Source organism: Cydia fagiglandana, chromosome 20 (assembly GCF_963556715.1).
Source record: "Cydia fagiglandana chromosome 20, ilCydFagi1.1, whole genome shotgun sequence".
In the NCBI taxonomy this organism is placed as follows: domain Eukaryota; kingdom Metazoa; phylum Arthropoda; class Insecta; order Lepidoptera; family Tortricidae; genus Cydia; species Cydia fagiglandana.
Window position 1 is genome coordinate 14,354,412 of NC_085951.1, and position 21,570 is coordinate 14,375,981.

At 39.0% G+C, this 21,570-nt stretch overlaps 1 protein-coding gene and 1 long non-coding RNA gene across 4 annotated transcripts in view; one reads left to right on the top strand and one right to left on the bottom strand.

Moving 5' to 3' along the window:
- Positions 1-280: 280 nt before the first annotated feature.
- Positions 281-8,100, bottom strand: LOC134674615 (uncharacterized). 3 transcript variants are annotated; one of them, XR_010099640.1, is made up of 3 exons: positions 7,938-8,100; positions 5,720-5,910; positions 281-2,624 (listed from the first exon to the last, which is right to left on the bottom strand). It is a non-coding gene; the product is annotated as an uncharacterized LOC134674615 (long non-coding RNA). The 3 variants fall into 3 exon arrangements; XR_010099641.1 differs by having other exon boundaries at positions 281-3,249; XR_010099642.1 differs by having other exon boundaries at positions 7,703-8,100.
- An 8,040-nt stretch (positions 8,101-16,140) lies between these two features.
- Positions 16,141-21,570, top strand: part of LOC134674472 (mevalonate kinase) — a 31,832-nt gene continuing 26,402 nt past the window's right edge. The window contains exon 1 of the mRNA XM_063532559.1: positions 16,141-16,242. The gene's annotated coding sequence lies outside the window, so the exon portion shown is untranslated. The remainder of the gene's footprint in view (positions 16,243-21,570) is intronic.

Genomic DNA, 21,570 nt, shown 5'->3' on the forward strand with positions numbered 1-21,570 from the left:
TTCGGGTCGGTGTGGTGAAACATTTTGTGTTTCACTCGGGAGCAAATTTTGTTTAACCCTCGCGCTTTGAAACCCTCGCAACGCTCAAGATTCCATTTTTTTAACCACTCGCTACGCTATCGGTTCAATTTTGGAATCTTTCGCTTGCTCGGGTATCAATATTAGCACGAGCGATTGAACAACAACTTTGCCCCCGAGGGAAACAGATAACTATTACTGCGGGGCGGGGGCGGGGGCGGGCGCGGGTGGCGGGGGCCTGACACTAGGGCTGTAGACATGAATCGCGAATATATAACATGTTATATGTTTACCATACCATAATATTAGAATGCTGCAAGTGTATATTTGCAAGTGTAAATATGCTTAACAAATTATTTAAAAATATTAATCAATAATTATCATGATAGTATTAAGGTTCAAATCTATGTAACGGCTCATACGAGTTAACATGTTTTGGTAATGTATTTAGGACGATTGACCACCTCGATGTAGACGAGTTGAATCTTAATACTATCACGATACGGGATACGGATTTAAAGGACATTGTTGCTTTAGCACGTGGCTAGGTATAATAGAGGTAGGTACGGGAGCTAAACCGCCCGTAGGTATAAAAGAAATAATGGTTTTTGTTAAAAGCTTAGGGTCTTAGGCGTAAAAATAAGGCATAGGTATATACTATAATAGTAGATGCAAATAATCCAATTAGCTCCAGATGGTAGTGTAATATGTGGTTCGTATACTTCGTATGCGTGCATGTGCCTCCATCAATTGGTTGAACAAGACAGATTCGAACTGTCGACCTCCGTCTGTGGTGATGTGAAGAGCATCAAGCATGCCAAACCGAGAAATCTACCAAAACCAAACCAATCTACTAAAAGTTTGCAAAGCTCACCGTTTCTACTACTGTTTTAACATTGTTCTATTGATAAATTACTTGGCTATCGGCTATCATAGTATTTGCGGATTCCTGAATTCGACGCCACTTTTATTCTACACGTCGTGAAAAATATTGCGGCGTCGATTTTGGCGTCCTTTGTGTGACGTAACACAAAAAAAAACACATACATTTTCTTCATTTTGTGTTACATTCTTTCATATTTTTGTGAATATTCCATTGTGTTACCTACACTTTTTTGCAATTCACTCGTTTACGGGTTTTACTAGTGCTGCACTCTGGCAACAGAACATTGTATTCTCTATCGCCATAATTTGTGACGTTTTCAACCAAAAGGTTAACATTGTCGGTTGTCGACGAGGCTGATTTCAAATTGAAGCTTTATGGAAATAGCGCCTTATTGACAACAGATAATAAGAACCCATTTGGTTGAAAATGATACATTTGTCCCTATTAACATAATTTAGCCATAATTTCATGAAAGCATTTTTCAGCTTTAGATGTGCATATGCAGTCATGCACATCTAAAGCTGTAAAATACAGACTTATAATACGAAATGTAATAAGTGACTTAGGAACATATTCCGATTGATCAAACTTTAATTATTCTATGTGCGGCAATTAGCACTGTACGTAAATACATACCTATTTCGAAAATTTAACCGGCCATATGTAAGTACTTACTGCAACTACAAAACGTTGTGCGAATAGTTAAGGTGGTTCGCTTTCCATACAAAAAACAATTGCGTTATATTAAGTAATTACACACTATTAGGTACTTATGTAATTGTTTTTTTTGTATGGAAAGCGAACCACCTTAATTGCCAACGAGAGGCGATAAATTGAAACACGATCTATAGGTCAGGAAATGAATGCTCAAAAAACGTTGTAGAGGGAAATGCTAGGAACACAGTTTTTGACTTCGTAACTTTGTTTGGACTATAACTAGTCTACCCCCCAGCACCGGGGCTACAGCCGGGGACTTTTGATATGTTCACCTCCTAACTAGTCCAAACAAAGTTACGTAGTCAAAAATTGTGTTCCTAGCATTTCCCTCTATAACTTCTTATTGCTTGGCCTACTAAGGGAGTTCTACTTTTCGAACATGTATGTTTGGGACTGCTTCTAACTCGACCTAGCAGAGATACTATTTTCTTGCGCATGATTGCCAGAAAACTTCTAGCTTCGCAAAACATGCCAGATGCACTACATCTACGAGGTAAGCCCAACAGCATTCTGAATGCATTGTTATACTGCACTTTTAATGCATCGTAGGCTCGCTTCGTATAGTTAACCCACAGGCCACTCGAGTAAAAGGAATGGCAATATGCTCTAAAGAGCGTTGTACCTTGACATTACTGATATTATTAACATAAAAGGTTTACATTTGCTCCATGTGAAGCTGTTGGAGGAAAGAAAATAATAAAACTCATGAACTTTCCTTTTCAATATTTTACTGACAGGTGAATAGGTTCTAAAAATGTAGTGCAATTTCCTTTACCTTCGTATTTTCACGGATACGTCCGAACGTCTCATATATGCTACTTGTATTTCAGTCAATACAAACAGTACTGAGGCGAGGTTGACTAAAGTAGCTTTTATACCTAACTATTCGTATCTTCCCCTGCAATTGGCGACTCACACGAAGACGTCAGTCGCCCGAGGCGCGCGACGCACGTCCGGCGCCGGCGACTCAGCAGAGACTCATTCTGGCTGCTTGTATCAGCTCCTGAAATTTGAGAATAATTATATTTAGAATATTTGTTTAAAATGATTTTATCAGTGCAACATGAACTTTAATTCACTTTCATAACTTTCCTGGCTTATTTTATATAGGCCCTACATACATAGATGTCGCTAGAAATAGGTACGTAACTTTTCTGAAAACCTAAATGTTAAATGTTTTAAAATTATGCCTGCTTATATGACCTTGTATTATCGTAGTTTATATAAACTGATATGTCGTTTTTACAAACACTCCCTCAGTGGACTTGTTGTACAAAGTAGCAACAAAGGTCTTTCAAATTCTGAAAGTGTCATTACGGGATTGTCCATATGAGTATGACACCAACGAAACGGCCAAGCCGTACTGTTTGACCAAGATGTTGGCTTTATACTGTTAGAGCTTATAAAGTCAGGAATGACAGAGTAAAAGTCTTGGTACCTACTACGGGATCTGATAACTTTTTTAGTGTAAAAGCTTTATGCAACTAGTCTTGGCAACACTTTACATTAAATGTTTTCGTGGGTTGTTCTAACCTCAAAAGTAGTAAGGTTGTCTGGAAGAGATCGCTTTTTAGCGATAAGACCGCCTGTTGTTTAATCTCTTCTTCCTGTATTATTTGTATTGTTTTCTGTAATGAGGTGTGCAATAAAGAGTATTTGAATTGTATTGTAGTATACTGTAATTGAGGTAATCTGAAAAAAAAACCGGCCAAGTGCGAGTCGGGCTCGCGTTCCAAGGGTTCCGTATATTACACAATTTTTAACAATCAGTGCCGGATTAAGATATTTTGATGCTTTAAGCATTTCTAGACCATGGTGCCCCCTCTCCCTAGGGTCATCAAGATTACATTGATTTTTTTTGGTAAATTGAGAGAAGTTCAATGCCGCATTACAGCTGAGAATGGAAATCAGTCACATCATTTTATCACGAAAATTGACAGTGCCAGTAATGTTGCAACAGAGTACCTAATACTGCTGCAGTCGCCACCCGAATGTCACCTTTATCATATCTAAGAAAGTGACTGAAACGCGAGCGAAGCGAGCGCGAAATTTTTTCGATATAAAAACGCAATATGATAGACAGTTGTACATTTTTACTTTTAGTATGGAAATCAGTCACATCATTTTATCACGGAAGTTTTAATCATTTTTTATCATTTTATTTGCGATAAAAAAGGTTATATACAAGTTGTTTCTGTAAAATTATACATTTTTAAGTCCCATCTTTCTTAACTGACTATGCAGCATGCAAATTTTAGTGTAATACTAACTTAACCTACTTAAACTAGTTTAATACAAATTAATTATCAACAACAATAGAAATAAAAATACACTGTCAATTATGAAATAATAATATATCATGTATCTATCTCAAACAAAACCACTTCAATTAACATAATTTAAAAACTAGATTGTTGACTTACAAGGTATTCATTAATAGAATAAAATGTCGAAGACAGCAGCCATTGAAAAAGTGCTCTTTTAAATTTACTATTGGGCAATTCTCTTATGTTGTTGGGTAACTTATTAAATATATTGACACACATAGCATAACAATTTTTCTTAAAAGTGGCAGTTCTTTGCATTTTATTTATGACCAGCCTGTTAGTGTTCCTAGTATTTCTTAGGAATACTTCGTTGGCTGTTTTAAACAGGTCTATATTTAACTTAACTAAGTTGACAGTACTTTGCAACAGAGTAATGTTGCTGCAGTCGTCACCCGAATGTCACCTTTGTCATACCTTAGAAAGTTATTGAAAAGGCGAGCGAAGCGAGCGCGAAAATGTTTCGATATAAAAAACGCAATTTTACTTTTAGGCCGAACCAGGCCCGAATCCTGGCATTTTGGTGCTCCCCCCTGAACGTGGTGCCCTATATAAGTTCGTTTTTTTTAGCATTAGAAAGAACTTGAGAGAAGGTAAGCGATCTTGGCATGTCTTTTAATTGAAAAACGCTTTTTAAAAATCATTAACTATCACTTCTGAAAGCAGAAGAATATAAAAGATCGTATTAGATTCATAATTGTTACATATTTGCTGTAACTTATTTTTAAAATGTGTTTTTCAATTAAAAGACACATCAAGATTGTTTACCTAATTTCTAATGCTAAAAAAAACGAAGTATAAGCACGTGCTTGTTTTGCTTATTGGTTAATCCGGCACTGTTAACAATGTATTTTTTATGTGAAACGTGAGTGAAATCTAACACTTTAAACTCTCGCGTTTTGTACTATATATTTAATTACACAAACGGGTCTACCGCGTTTGGACGCGCGTTTGGTTGGCGTTTGTGGGTTTGTTGGGACGTCAGTCTTTCCGTGACCACAGCTAGTGCAACTCAGCTGAAACGTCGGAATTAAAGGTAAAAACAATGAAATTATATCGCGGTAGACCCGTTTGTGTAATTAAATATGTGATTGAAATCTCTTTAAAAAATCCGTAGGGGTCGGATCTAAAACTGTAATTAAGTCCGACTCACGCTTGACTGTACGTTTATAATAGGTTTTCCTGTCATCTATAGGTATAGACCTATTTTATGAATTTTTTTCAAAATTTTAGACTTAGTAGTTTCGGAGATAAAGGGGGGGGGGGGGGCGGAATGGTCATTTTTTGCCTATTTTCTTGAATAACTTCTAAACTGTTTATTCGAAAATTATAAAAAAAATATATTTGAGATCCTTACAATAAGCTCTTTAATTTGATATGTAACATGATATAATTTGAAATTTTTTTTTTTAATTTTTTCATTTACCCCCCAAAAGTGGCCCCCATGTTTAAAATTAATTTGTTTACGTTACATGTCCATATTTGGGTCACAAACTTACATATGTGTACCAAATTTCAACTTGATTGGTCCAGTAGTTCCGGAGAAAATCGGCTGTGACAGACGGACAGACAGACAGACAGACAGACTGACAGACAGACGCACGAGTGATCCTATAAGGGTTCCGTTTTTTCCTTTTGAGGTACGGAACCCTAAAAAGGACTATAATTATTAAAATCATTTAAATTAATTAAGGTAAATGTGTGGAAGACTGTCAGGTAAGACGACAAGCTCTTTCAATCCTTCAACTCTTGCACTTGTGCATTCTCTACTTACAGAAGTTTTGTAGAGCAGAATAAGCGAATCCATGTAGATGTAGTGTAGGGACGCTCGGCAGGAAGCAGGTGGGCTGTCGATCACGTGTTGCGTTCATTCAGCCCAATTCCCTAGAGTTGGAGCTGCAGCTAGGTTACTGTCCCGGGGCGGCATTAAGTGCCACACCATTCTCCTCGAATCTTCTTGTTTTCCTGCAGAACAGAAGAACATCTTTAAGTTCGTTTTCTTTCAGTGTGTCTTTACCGAATGTATTATATCGCGGTGCCGCATACATGAATCACATGATAAGTTCGCCTTTGTACTAATGATGTGTGTTCTTTCATGTTTTATGTTTCTTTTTGTACAAGGACTATACCAAACAAATTTAAGAATATCCACGGATGGCTCAAAAACAAATGAAGGGACCGGATGTGGTGTCTTCTCGGAGGACCTGAACATATACATCTCAAAACCCCTGGGTTACACTGGGAACACAATACGGGATTCCAAGCTGAATGTGTAGGAATAATGGAAGCTTGCAAAGCGATAAAAAGACGAGAAGTAAAACAAGAAAAGCTCGCGCCACGCCTTCCTATCTTCAGCGACCACTCTGGCCTCGCTCCAGCTCAACCCGACTGCTGCCAAGAGTGTCACAATAAGTACTGGACTAAAATGAACACCTGTAGGCAGACCAAAGAACAAAACTACAAGCTTACACCAAAATATTACTAAAAACACCCAGACACGTTTTACGATTACAGTGAGTATTTTAAAATTCCACTAGTAATTTAATAATTAATACAGGCGTGACATTTGTATAGTACCGATATAAATTACATTCTCATTGTTAATAATAATTTCGATATATTGCAAATTTTAACGATTAATTTTATTTATATAATTTGGATTATGTTTACAGGTATATGCACATAGAATACTAGACCAATACTAGTACTTATATGGAAAAAAAGACATGTAACAAATTGTTATCAATAAATTTTTCATTTCATTTCATTTCATTTCACACCAACTACGCAAAATAGTAGGATTAATCACAGGTCATAACAGACTAATCCAGCGGTCGGCAACCTTTTAGCAGCCAAGGACCAAATAGTAGTTACCGAAGTTGATGCGGGCCGCACTTTGTTAATATTTATGACTTTATCAGACATTGTTGTTTGTCAATATTACATACAAAATAGCCTAGGAGGCACGCGGGGTGCAAGTGAGAGGTTCGCGGGCCGCTTGTTGCCGACCGCTGCACTAATCAAACACCTACATAATATGGGTAAAACAGACAGCCCCATGTGCAGAATGTGCATGGAAGAAGAAGAAACAGTAAAGCATATTCTCCTACACTGTAGGTAGAAGGTAGAAGTATACAGGAACCAATACCTAGGGACTCCGTGCACATTGAAGGAGGCAGTTAGCGACCTGAAGACACTGCTAGGTGTCATGGAGGAGCTGGGGCCACCCCATAAACACAATTTTTTTGCTCTTAAGTAGTAGTTTTTGATGGTGTTTGACCCATTGATCAGTGACCCAGTCTCAGTTTTTCTGATAAACAGCTGTCTTAATGGACTCACCAATATGTTTTGCAGAAACCTCCACCTTGTAGCATACACCTTGTTTTCTCAGTCAATCTCAATATAAATAAATATATTGGGACATTTTTACACAAATTGACCAAGTCCCACAGTAAGCTCAAGAAGGCTTGTGTTGTGGGCACCCAGACAACAATATAATTATTCAATATACAAATATCTGTCTCATCAAACAAATAAATTCCCTAACCAGGATTTGAACCCAGAACCATCAGCTTCACCGGCAGGGTCACTAGGCTAGGCACCCACTAGGCCAGACTGGTTGTCAAATATAACCAAGATATTCTTTTGAACAAACTGCCATGTCACTGCTGGTTTCAATCTGTGCCCTTCATAATCTACATACTTACTGCTGTCTGTCTCTCATGCAGTCTAAAAAAATTAAGTGTGGGGTACAAACTTTGTGTCGGTCGAAAGTCGAAACCCTCTTGCCTTATCTCCTGATCCACCTTTCAATACTGGTCATCACTCAAGTAATTTTCCAAATTTCTGGGAATACTTCTAGCTCGAGACAGAGGTTAAATATGTGCCATAGCGGCTCCGCCAGCACCATGCTGTACAGTCCATACGCACGAGGGAATACCATGCGGACACGAAGATTTTTTTAGCTTAAGTTGTTGAATTGCGGCACTTACCTCCAACTTCGGCTTCTCCATTAATTAATATTTTTTCAGTACCTCGTACCTCTACTGAGTCTACTGTTTCTTTTATTAGAATTCATTTTATTGTATTTGTAAACCAACAAGTGTCAATACAATACTGTCAATGTCACTGAAAGATGGCACTAGAAAAAACCGATTATTTTAAATTGTCAAGAGCTAATGTCAGAACGTCCCTACTAATTTTGACAGCTCCCTTAAAAAAAAAAATCTCTCTGGTTTTTGGCTTCCTATTATTGGGTCGTACATTATTGGGTCGGGCTTTCTCGACCTGTACCAATAATGCGCAGCCCAATAATTGAAAGCCAAGGGACTCAAATTATTGGACGCGAATTATGGGGTCGTACATTATTGCCCTGTGAAAAGAGTGGCTTCGTATTATCGCCCCGGACCAGTATTGCGCGGCCCGAGAATGCTCAACCCAGGAATGTACAGCCCAATAATACGCGTCCACCATGGACGCCTATTATTGGGCTGTACATTCTTGGGTTGAGCATTATTTGGTCGTACATTAGTGGCTCCCCAATAAATAAGCTCTTTCATCGCTTTTTACTCTTGTACATACACTCTTGTGCGTACTTTAGCGCGACTCATCACTTTATGGCTCCTCTACAAAATGACCCAGCGCTGGACCAACGAGATGACCATGTATGGTTATGGCTCCTCTATACGATGGCCCAGTGCTGGTTGAGAGCACGCACTATTTAATGGCCCCCGTGTAGATGCGTACGCATCATCGCTGACCTTACCTTTGATGTGCGAACAAAAACCCGACACTGTGGTCATCCCGTCGCCATCCCGCCGAGCCATAAGCTATCGGACACCACCGCCCTCTCTACACGCTGCCCAGGCTGGCCCTGCAGTGGGCTAGTATGATGGCCCATCTTGTAGAGGAGCCATTACGACTGCGATTCATGGATAAACAAGACAACCGCTTCAATGACAGCTAAACAAAACAGATGTGTGCAGAATTGTAATCGGGTCTTCCGCGTCCGACTCCAACGGGGTCGCTGACGCATTACACATGATTAGTGGATTTCCTAACTACGCCATTGCGTTGCATTTGCTTCATTGTATTTTAGGTATATCTAAAATCAGGCAGACAAATTTGTCAGCGGAAAAAGGAGTAAATTTGCAACCGACTCTTCGCGTCTATTTTCTGCCGCAATTTCTATAGTGATTTTCCAGACCAGCCAACTTTCAGTCTGTATTCAGCCCACTCATTGATATAGTATATCTAAAGACGGGACTTACGGGTGCTTACGGGCAGTAAGAATGGTGCCAATGTGCCAGTACAGTTGTGTCACGCACACGAATTCGAGCCAATCGTACAGTCGAACGCCACAACGCGATTGGTTGAGTGACACCGCTGAAGTCGCTGAACTAGCACCATTTGGTTATGATATGTCAAACCGATCCCAACTTAAAAAGCAACTTGCATTTGCCATCGCACTATTTAACTTCAGTTCAAAATTGCCCCAGTCACATCAACTATGCATGTCAAACATACTTTAGAAATCCTAGACATTGTAATCCAGTCTTCCGAGTACTGTGAGGCATGTCATAATTAGTTGATTTCGTAATTTCTCCATTGCGTCGTTTTAACTAACTTGGCTGTACAGGTTAGGTCGGATTGTTACCTGTTTCTCTTTACGAGTTTTAGCCTACTTATCTTTGTAGCTACCTTTCGTTTCAATCGAATTGTGGACACTTAGAACACAGATCTACAATGCACAAGATTGCCGGACAAATGTCAATCCACCAAAACCGGAATGGCGTCAAGTGACATTGGAACTATTGGAAGTATTGAATTCAAAAATATTATGTGATTGCGTTAATTATTTACTGCTGTAACAGTATATTTCAAGATATAATCGCCCACCGCATCTCCTGAATTCGGATTTTTCTATCTTCCAGTTCGCAAACCCTACGTTTTCATACATAGAAGTGGCATATGAGGGTTAAAAGTAGTCACGTTTTTTCATTTTAAGTCTGCCTCTTTTGCACTCATGAAATATTCATATAGGTACGTGATGACGTCCCTTTTGCACACTTCAATTATCGTAACATCGTAAACGTCCTAGACCTGTGTCACTCAGACACGAATTTTGACATAAAACAAAGCTGACATCATGGGATCATCATAGAATCCTGGAAATCCACAACCAAATATGAGGGAACTCTCAAGGTTGTTAAACCGGTAGACCTCCCCACCCCTCTCCCTCCTAAATCACATAACCGATAACCATAACCACATGTCCTGCTCAACCTTGCAGCGGATACGGTTACGCAAGAGATAACTCGTTATTTTAGCACGTACTGTTTGAACACTATTATGTATATGGAATGTTTGCCTGTTTGCTCTGAGCTTGGGTTAAGTGATGGGTAATTACGGATTAAGTGACGTTAAAAGGTTTTGTATGAGTTTTTGAATCTTTTACTTTGACCAGTGAAACGCGGGTGGTGCGGGCTATTTTCGAATTTTGAATCAACTGTATAGGACATAATAAAATGCATTTCTTCAAGAATCAAGATACGAATACTAGAGTGATTTTGAAATCCCAAAACCCTTGACCCTATCAACGGGGTCAACAATATTGTTTCAAAGATTTTGTGTTTCTTATTTTCTGTCCTGCCGACAAAAAATTATCTTTCCAGCCATCGCTTCTTCTCCTCCTTCCAGGAACTTCCCAATCTTTTTACATTGACGCCCCCTTGAGCCCTTAACGCCAAATTTTTTTCCTGTTCAGTATCAAAAAAATCTACAGCTCTAAATTTATGTTTGCATACTAATCTGTCAAACCAAAACATTGGCGAAACAAATATGTTTGTCCTTAAAAGAAAGTGAAAGCGCATGCCAGCCAGCCATTAAAAGAAACAACCGAATCAACCTCTTGGTCGTCCGCCGACCTTGCCAGTGACCATCGGCTGTTCCAGATTTTTGTTTCTTTATGACACAGGTGGTTTGGGTTCTTCCACTGTTCTGTCGCTTTCTCTTTTTAACAGAGTTCACGAAAGGAGGATGTTCTTAAACTCTCGTGTGACTCTCGTTTTGAAATGTGAAACTCTTGTAAAGTATAAATTTTGTAAACTTAAAACTAAACACTATTTTGACGATAGAATGGCGTGGCTCCGTTGAATCGTCGTCGTTTATAACACATAGTCATTTGCCCCCATATATGTTCCGAGCTGGACTAACATGTTAATCCTGTATGGCGTAAGTAGGTCTCGATCTACGTAAACTCGTAAAGTATTACAATTACAACTGTATAAGAAATAAGAAGCCATTTAAATCCGCCTCCACTTTCTTAGTAAACCGGATGGACGGACTATGGACTGCAAAGTATTTCGCATGTTGCGCAATTTGACCTTTTATACTGGTCAAATATGTATATTTTCTTTTATATATTGTAGTGATATAACCGAGACCTTGACAGTCTAAATGTTGTTGAGGGCATAATGATTTACACCTACTTTGAGTATAAGAGCCAAGCTCTTAACCTTTTCTTCAAAGACAACGGTCAAGCCTCTACACTTTTGGAGCCACTTGTACACCCATAGCGCCAAGAACGCTTTTATGTATAATATTCATGCTTTCAAATCAGATTTATATCTCTCTTCGGACCTGTAAATCTTCTTTGTAACCTGTAATGCTTCTTTAAGGGACCCAAAGAGCTAACTCATAAAAGAATACGCTAATGAATTTTTGTGTCCCTTTGAGGTTACTAAGCTAAGACAGATGATTTCTACTGGGGTTGACTCTGCTCTTCTAAAGTTTGCCGAATATCTTGTAACAATGATGTTGGCATTTGCTTCGTTTTTAGGGTTCCGTACCCAAAGGGTAAAACGGGACCCTATTACTAAGACTTCGCTGTCCGTCCGTCCGTCCGTCGGTCTGTCTGTCACCAGGCTGTATGTCACGAACCGTGATAGCTAGACAGTTGAAATTTTCACAGATGATGTATTTCTGTTGCCGCTATAACAACAAATACTAAAAACAGAATAAAATAAAGATTTAAATGGGGCTCCCATACAACAAACGTGATTTTTGACCAAAGTTAAGCAACGTCGGGAGTGGTCAGTACTTGGATGGGTGACCGTTTCTTTTTGCTTTTTTTTTCGTTTTTTTTTTGCATTATGGTACGGAACCCTTCGTGCGCGAGTCCGACTCGCACTTGCCCGGTTTTTTGTGTTAAAGACGTCACATGCAAGAACTTCTTTAACTTCTTTAAGTAGATTTCAGTATTTACGAGTAAATTCCTTGGTATTTCGCATATTGGTCATGGCACCAATTGAATGGTTGTGCAATTTGACCTTTGCGGTCGCTAAAATACGTTTTGGGCAATTCAATTAGAGTGTTTAGGGCTAATAGACCTGTACGCAATGACTTGCAACTTTTATGGCATAGCAAGTTAGCAACACTTTCACATATACGAAATTGATATTAATAGCATTCTTTACGATACAATTCTCAAAGAGACACGTGGATTTCATTAAAGATAACTTCACTTGGCATTTATTCGTACAATATCATCCTTCGCACGGTTCACATGACAATCGCAAACTATTTTACAAATAATTACAAAATTCATACACATTTCAAGGGTTACATTTTATCATTTTATGTTTTAAATTGCATTTTTCTGGGCAAATTTTATTTGTGGGTGATTACACGATAATTATAATTACAGCACAAATAATCGAGAATCAAATGGAAGTTTCTCACGTGAGTACTAAGCACATTGTAGTTATAATCAAAATGATGATCAAAAACACGGTACACAGCAACAGCAATTTAATTTCTATTGCCGTATGTCCCACAATGTTTACCGTACTTTTGCGCAATGATTGTGATTAAGATTTTGTCTTTAAGCACGGCAATTAAAGTATATAGCTATAGTTGGATGGTTTTAAAATGTCGGTATCCACTTGAAAGACTACCTGACGATGAAAGGCATTGTTGTCTTTTGTTAAACCAAACCGCTAATTATAATTACCTGTGCAAAATGTGCTTGTGCAATAACAAAAGATTCTAAACAGATAACATCTTTACCGCGTGAAGGATTAGAGTTAAATTTTAATTCATCGACAGGTAATCTCTCAAGTGGATTCTGACATTTTAAAACCGTACGACTATATACGAGAACCCCAAAAACAGACCATAAAGAAGCCAATGGCAGTGTCTCACGTGAGCTCTAATGCATTTATCGTTGCATTGCGAGCACATTGTAGTAATAACCCCGTCCAAAACCGGTTCAATGAAAGGCTATCGAAACGTTTTCCTTTCCGGTGAGGATGGTCTGATTGTTTCCGCGCAACAGTTGAGGGTTACGCGGTTCGCAACGTGAACTAATTCATTAAATAGGCGTATATAAACGCTACGCTGTGTTTTATATACCAAAGCTATCAAGCCAAGCCATTAGCGGTACTATACTAGATACTGGCTATATGAGCTGTACGCATCGGGTATCCATGGCGCGGCCATTTTGAAAATTTGTAAAAACTTAATCGACTAAAAATTATATATACTTATCGAACCTGTTGTTTGTATAGTACAAAGGTGAACTTATCCCCAAAAGGGATATTTTCCACGTAACCTTTGAGAAAATGCGAAAGGATCAAACATTTATACTACTCTTTGGACAATGCTGCTCAGTTCTCAAATTATGTGTTATCTGTATTGTTCAGTAGTCACGTTGGCCACATCACTAGTTATTGCCAACATTACGATTAAAATTATCTCAGTTAAATAGAAATTTCGAACCGTCTGCCAAGGTTTCATTATAATCAGTCTGGCATTACACAACACATCCTTGGTCTGCTCTGTCACAACTCTAATCCAAAACGTTAACTAGCGTGTAGCACGAGTCGTCTACTAAAACTAAACCTAATGACAGGGTGAGCGTACATTTGAAGTATTTTGAAGGTAGACCATAGACAAATTATAAAATAGACATTGGTACATTTTACTAATGTCTTTTTTTATCTCCGCTAATCGAAAGGCGTTGTATTTTGTGTAGGCTTTATGATTACTAACAATTCTAGCAGAATACAGATGTAGTGCTTAACTATTTGCCATCGTATTTTCACGGAAACTTACGAACGTGTCTTGTTGTTTCAGTCAGTCTCTGTACAAAAAGTCAGTACCTGGCTGAACTAGCATGACAAATACGAACGTTACCGAGAAAATACGATGGAAAACAATTATGCACTACATCTGTAGAAACTTTGTTCTTAATCCTAGGTTCCGAAACAGTTCTAAAAGGAGAGTTTGAAATCTTTTAATTTGTCCAACCGACCTGTCATAAAGACTTCTACAAACGTTGCAACAAATTCTATTTTAAGGTGGCCACTGACGAGCCTTCCAACACTCCAAATAGCGTGGCTGCAATCCAAAATCGGTGCGTGAATGTCAAAAACGTACAATGTTTAATATTAGGATGTCGTCCATTTGGATGAATCTATTGTAACGGCATCCGTTTGGAAGGCTCGTCAGTAGCCTGCTTTAGATAATTGCCGGCTAAATAGGAGCAACGGATTCAATCAATTTATCAAATGCCGCAATGTATCGCAAATGTCGTGTCTTACAGGGACCTAAAGAACATGGCCGAGGACCGCGAAAACTGGCGCATACTCCACCGACAAGAGCCATGCTCTTAAATTATGATGATGATGAATGTATCGCAAATCGCATGCGATTATCAGTGACGTTTGTAGAGGACCTAAATTGGTACAGAAGCAGGATTATTGACCTGTCATTTTAGTATCTGGGATATAAACAGCTTAGCTGTCAATCACTTCATGCCGCAAACAAGTCAATTAGATTGAAGATTTTTAACATCAACACTATCTAAAGGGGCCCACGGATTACCAGTTCGCCGGACGATATCAGCCTATCAGTTGTTCGGAGCTTTCAAATTTTGCGTTTAACTTACAGACTGACATCCGGCGAACTGGCAATCAGTGGGCTTCTTGAAGCGTGTATAAAGGTTTTTTTATTGCAACCATCGTCACATCTTTAAGATAATTATACGTATACAACAATTGTCTTGCGCTCAAGCTATTGAGGTTACACGTAAACTCCATAATCCGTGCAATTTGTGTCAACGATGCATATTTCACGTAAAATGACGTGATTGCTAAACTGTTAACAAAACGACGACCTCTAAAGCCCCCTCCAGACTGCGAAAATCGACGCCACACTCGCGTTCGCGGCTTCGCGCCGCGATTCGCGCACGAGTGTGGAGATGGCTTAATGCTTTTCAGTAAGAAACATGTACCTATACGAGCCAATTTTTGTAGAGACTAGAGCTCTTAAACTAAAAAGAAGATATTGTCTGTGATTCGCCTAACTGTGCAATGGTCGTAAAAGTCTATTCCAAGCGCATCTGAAACGTTATATAAATTATGGTTAATAGTAAAATAAAAATAGTCCCTAACGGGCCGCGTTGCATCACGGTTACTCTATAATAGCTTCATCATGAAGATCGATTATAAAAATATAATTTATTGGTAAGCTTATTATATTTTTATATCGCTGCCGATTTTAGGCTAAATTCTAAAGGCTAAATTCTAAAGGTAACTGCTGCTGCATAAGTCCATACAATTATTAAAAACTAATTAATAATAACAAAGACAGCAATAGGCTTTAATTAAGTTTCGAGTGGTGATTTAAATACTACTTTCACTTCCTAGTCACGTATTAGTAAATATTTATGGCATATACGACATTTGACGCAAGCTACGACTGGGTAAGTCTTTTATTTCCCATGTTAAATAGAGAAATAAACAGGCCAAGTGCGAGTCTGACTCGCGTACGAAGGGTTCCGTACCATTACGCAAAAAACGGCAAAAAAAAAACACGTTTGTTGTATGGGAGCCCCACTTTAATATTTATTTTATTTTTAGTATTGTTATAGCGGCAACAGAAATACATCATCTGTGAAAATTTCAACTGTCTACGGTCATGATCACGGTTCATGAGACAGCCTGGTGTCAGACAGACGGACAGTGGAGTCTTTGTAATAGGGTCCCGTTTTTACCCTTTTACGAAACCCTAAAAAACAGATGCACAGCAACGGCACGCCTGTATGTATTCGGCCACGGATAAACCCATCAGTTCTTCGAACCGCGTTCCTCCATTTTTGAACCGAGTCGCGTAACCTCCGCGGCGCGGGAAGTCAGTTCGCGGGCTCGCGCCGGTCCGCACTGGCCGCTTACAACGCGCGAATTAAAAAAAATATATTGTCTATGGAATAGTGCGGTGAAATTCGAAAAATCGGTACTTGCTTTTTTTTAAATTTTGGAACGTGCTTGAGTCTTGTTTGCATTTTATGTTTATGCTTATGTGAAGTGTTTTGTGATTGTTCTTTGTTTTGTTTATTTCTTATCGCTTACCTTGACTAAGTCAACTTCTTTAGTTCTAGCAAACGTGCATAAGGCCAAAGTTAATAGGTTTAATGCAGCCTTATACAAAAAGGCCGACCTCTTCAATACGTAAATATGAATATAAGTCTTGACCGTGACTAAACTATTACACAAATAAAGTCAAGTGTGGCTGTATTTTAACGATTGATATTATTGATATTACATTTGAATCTTACGTATTCATTTTTGGAGTGATATAATGGGTCACGCGTTAATCATGTAGGTAGATATCATTTTCGATTGGAATACAGAACTTTTTGGAATACTTCTTATTTTTTAATACTTGTACAATTTATACACGGTGTTCCAAAAACCACTGGCATAAGGTCATATCTGATCATAAGACCAGTAACATATCGCATTGTAAATTGTAACTTGCCTATATAATTGTAAATAATTCAAAAAATGTGTAAAGTTTCGCAAATGTTGACATAAAAAAAACCTAACCATAAATATATACTAACAAACAGTTTTGATGACATCCGATAGGTACTGTCGGATCGCCATCAAAGATATAGGAGCTGCCAGGGTGCTCAAAAATATCGGAACGTGCGCTTTACCGTCTTGATAATAGAGGCTTTGTTCAGGTATTTGTAAACACATTGGCCGCTCGCATTTATCTGAGAGCGAGTCTAGTAAACAACGCAGTTTACATATATAATAATATAAATTAGAATCTAAGTGTTGGATGAACGAGGAAGAGAAATCTAATTAACTAGGTAGAAAGCGTAGAATAGAAAACGGCTAAGATTCCGCATATGGTAATCTATGAACTGCGAAATATAAGTCTAGAGACATGAGTTTCTCCACTTCAAGTTGTTTTAACAACTTTACCCGGCTACGGCGAAGCCAATAAAATGAGACACATCCTGGTGACAGACAGACAGACAGTGGAGTCTTAGTAATAGTACTCTAAATATTTCATAACATAAGATCTTCTTATCAGTTCGTCTAAATAATTTGTTCATTAATGTTTAAAAATGATTAATAAATTCCTTAACTTGGAGCAAAGCAACATTATCCAATATTTAAAAATTGTATCTCCAATCCCAACACAATAAATTGCAGCACGCTGCATCTGTTTGTATACAATAATCAAATGTCAATGTCATTCTTTAGGCCCACAGATCACCAGTTCGCCGGACAATATCAGCCTGTCAGTTGTTCGGAGCTGTCAAATTTTGCGTTTAACTGACAGGCCGATATCGTCTGACGAACTGGTAATCAGTGGGCCCCTTTAATCGCTGTCTTTATTTACAAAGAAAATTGTATGGGTGCATAACTCGGAGTAATAAACAATGGAGCCGCCACTAACAGTTCCCCTCTGTCGAAAATAGGCGGCCAATGGTCAACCTCATGTCAACCATATGTATGGACTGACGTTTATCTGACATGACGTACCTATACATTTGATGTGCCCCTCCCCCGCAAAAAACGGCAGACTATTTTGTACCGAAAATTTTAGACATGGCGTCTCCGTTGGTTATATCCTCCAAGGTGCATAACCTGAAGAAGTTGCAGAACTCTCTTACATGCAGGCTGCTAATATTTGACCTTAACAATTGTTACTTATTTGCATAATAAACAATTAGTAAACTTTATATCAAATTAAACACGCCTCTTAAAAACCGGTTAGTTCTAGATTTGTAATATAGCGTGTTATTTATACTTGAATTTAATACTTAAACTCGGCCAAGATCAATTTGGCCTAAATTATTAATCAAAATGCACATAATACGCGACTACTACTGCGTTAAACGCGTGCGTACGAAATTCAACTTTAAACCATTCAAGTTAAGGTGTATTATTGAACCAGTAAATGTATGGTTGAGGGGCTAACTCGATAGCAACTGTCCACAAGTAAACTTTACTTTGTAACTACAAGGTAAAGAAGAAAGTTAACCCAATTTTTTTTTACAAAAAAGGGCATAAGTGCGACTGAATGTCCATAGAGATACGCTACTTATAAAGAAGCAATACTAAGGCAAGCTTCTTTGGTGAAAAAATAAAAAAATATGTCACAATATTACGATGATTTTGATAGTTTTTGGCCTTAGAATCGGATTATGGTGATTTATGATGAATTATTTACCTCATCAGTTTAAATACGAAGGTGAGTTACATGCCTGCATAGTAAAAATGGGTTGATCAACTTTGAAGATCATGGTAGCGCCTCCTGGGTCACACTTAACCTAAAACCTTATTTTTAGGGTTCCGTACCCAAAGGGTAAAACGGGACCCTATTACTAAGACTTCGCTGTCCGTCCGTCCGTCCGTCCGTCCGTCCGTCTGTCACCAGGCTGTATCTCACGAACCGTGATAGCTAGACAGGTGAAATTTTCACAGATGATGTATTTCTGTTGCCGCTATAACAACAAATACTAAAAACAGAATAAAATAAAGATTTAAATGGGGCTCCCATACAACAAACGTGATTTTTGACCAAAGTTAAGCAACGTCGGGCGGGGTCAGTACTTGGATGGGTGACCGATTCTTTTTTGCTTTTTTTTTTGTTTTGTTTTTTGCATTATGGTACGGAACCCTTCGTGCGCGAGTCTGACTCGCACTTGCCCGGTTTTTGGTTTTATCAGTGGGGAGACACTCCTCCTTTCGGGCAAATTCGGCTCCATTCGGCTCAGCATTGCTCCGAGCGATTATTAGGGTTGGCAGCACTTGACGTCCTTTCGCGTGCACGACCACACAAAAACTTGAATTTTGACAATGTAGGCTAGTATCAGCCTGTTGTTACTTCTATTTAGTGTCCGACCGAAACATGTTTTTTTGCCGAAACCGAAACCGAAACCGAATGTTCGGCTTTGGCTCTAGTTTCGGCCGAAACCGAAACCGAAACCGAAACTTTTGTAGACTTGTTAGAATCGTTGAAAAAATGTCATAAAACCGCTTTTACACACATATTATGGGACTGTCAACACCCAATGTCCTTGAAATTTATGTTACTTAAGCAGTTTTTTAAGAAAATTACTACAGTTAGACCAAGATAATTCTGCAACGATTTTGATAACACACGCAATGCAAGTGTTATTTTAAACGTCAAAACTTCTATGAAATAAGACGTATAAATAACATTTGCACTAGTTGCACTGCGTATGCTATCAAAAACATTGCAGAATTTTCTTGGTGTAACTCTATTCATTCACCAGTCAAGCTAACATGTAGATACAGTGATTACAGTGTCAACCAAAAACGCGAGCGCAGCGAGCGCGAAATTTTTTGTTAATAATATCGCAAGGCCGGGTACCGATCTTCACCTGGGCCTAAAAGTCCGAAGTGCCCCAGTGAGGCGAACTTTCATGCGAAGTCAAAGCCGTGCTTCAGGCTTCAAAATAAGTAGTTGAGCACAGACTCCAACCAATGTCCATTGTATTAAAAAGCGAGACCGCAGGCTGAGCATGGCGCAGCGAGGCCAAAGGCTAAGCTGAAGTAGAGGACATGTGGAACGCAAACCAATGGTAAATTGAGGTAAAAAGTGAGGCTAAGCATTCGTATGAAAAACTGCACTGGGGGCACTTTTAAGGGTTTTTTCTTCGTTTTAATCAATAGTCAGCTGTTCAGCCTCGCAAAATATTAACTATTGAGAAAATCAACTTTGCAGCACTAGTTGAGCGTAACCTTTAGCCTCGCTTAAAATTTGTCATTAGAGGTAGATAGGAAAATGACTGAATAAGTGATTGAATAAGAGCGAAAAAGACATCGTTCGACTCGGGCCGAGCGGATACTCGGCCAACGGCTACGTGCGACAGTGCTATCTCATTCACTCCGATACAATTAGACAGTGTGCGCGTTATAGGTATTGACAGCCTCTTAAGACTGAGTCGACCGTCCAGTGGCGCCCTCACTAGTGGAATTGTGTTTTATAATAAACCAATTAAATTATGTAGGTACCCATACCACCTATACATGAATCAGTATATGTACCTAGATATTAATATTGTTGTCCTACTTATTCCCCAACTTTTGGTCTTTGTCCGAAGTACCATTTCGTAAGTTTCGGCCCGGCCGAAAGGTTCGGCCGTATTTTGGCCGAAACCGAAACTACGGCCGAAACATGATTTTTTGGCCGAAACTGGCCGAAACCGAAACCGAAACCGAACCTTCGGTCGGACACTACTTCTATTATCTTTGTTTGTTACTGTACATTTATTGTAAACTATCGAGTATGTGAGGTGTGCAATAAAGAGTATTGTATTGTATTGTACTAGCTGAGGCGGAGAGGAAAATCTGGCGGAAGATTCTGGGGCCTATCAGAGAGGAGGATGGAACTTGGAGGCGAAGAAAAAATAGGAAGCTAGAGGAGCTGGTTGCGATGCCTAATACAATTGGCGAGATCAAAGCCACACGACTCCGCTGGCTTGGTCACCTGGAGAGGATGGGGGAGGATCGTGCTGTGAGAAGAGCGTATGTGGGGCATCCGGGGGGAAAACGTCCGTCTGGGCGTCCCAGATACCGCTGGAGTGACGAAGCCCAAAAAGACCTGTCCGCCCTCGGAATACCCAACTGGCGTGAAGTGGCGCAGAATAGGGCAGAATGGCGCTCTCTTGTGTCAGAGGCCAAGATCCTCTTTGGGTCACTGAGCCAGTGATGTATGTATGTATGTATTGTATTGTACTAGTAGAAATTGTAGAGCGGCGTTATCAAACTTTTGAAGTGTCAAGTTAACGCCTCAAGGACTAGCGGGCATCAATGTCATGTTCTCAGTTTCTCTATAATTGAGATTCGGACACACTTTCACATTATTTCCTTTAGTGAGTCACCGTTTAAACTCAGACACCTTGTAGTCGAACATTACGACATTTATGCTTACAGCAGAAGTAACTAAGCGAGCGAAATGCTCATAAAGATCTACACATTATCTTGTATTTGTCGTGTCAAGACAGAAAAAAAAAGAAATGCAAGTTTATACCATTTAAAAATGGTTTAAATTAGAACCGGTGTACCTTACAAAGTTAGCTTATTTTATAAGTTAAAGGGGCCCACATATTACCAATTCGCCGGACGATATCAGCCTGTCAGTTGTTCCGAGCTGTCAAATTTTTAACTGACAGGCTGATATCGTCCGGCGAACTGGTAATCAGTGGGCCCCTTTACAGGACAAATGGTAAAAGCCAAAATAGACGAACGAACGAAGTGTTTTGCGCTTACTGTCCAAATCTTTAAATAGAAT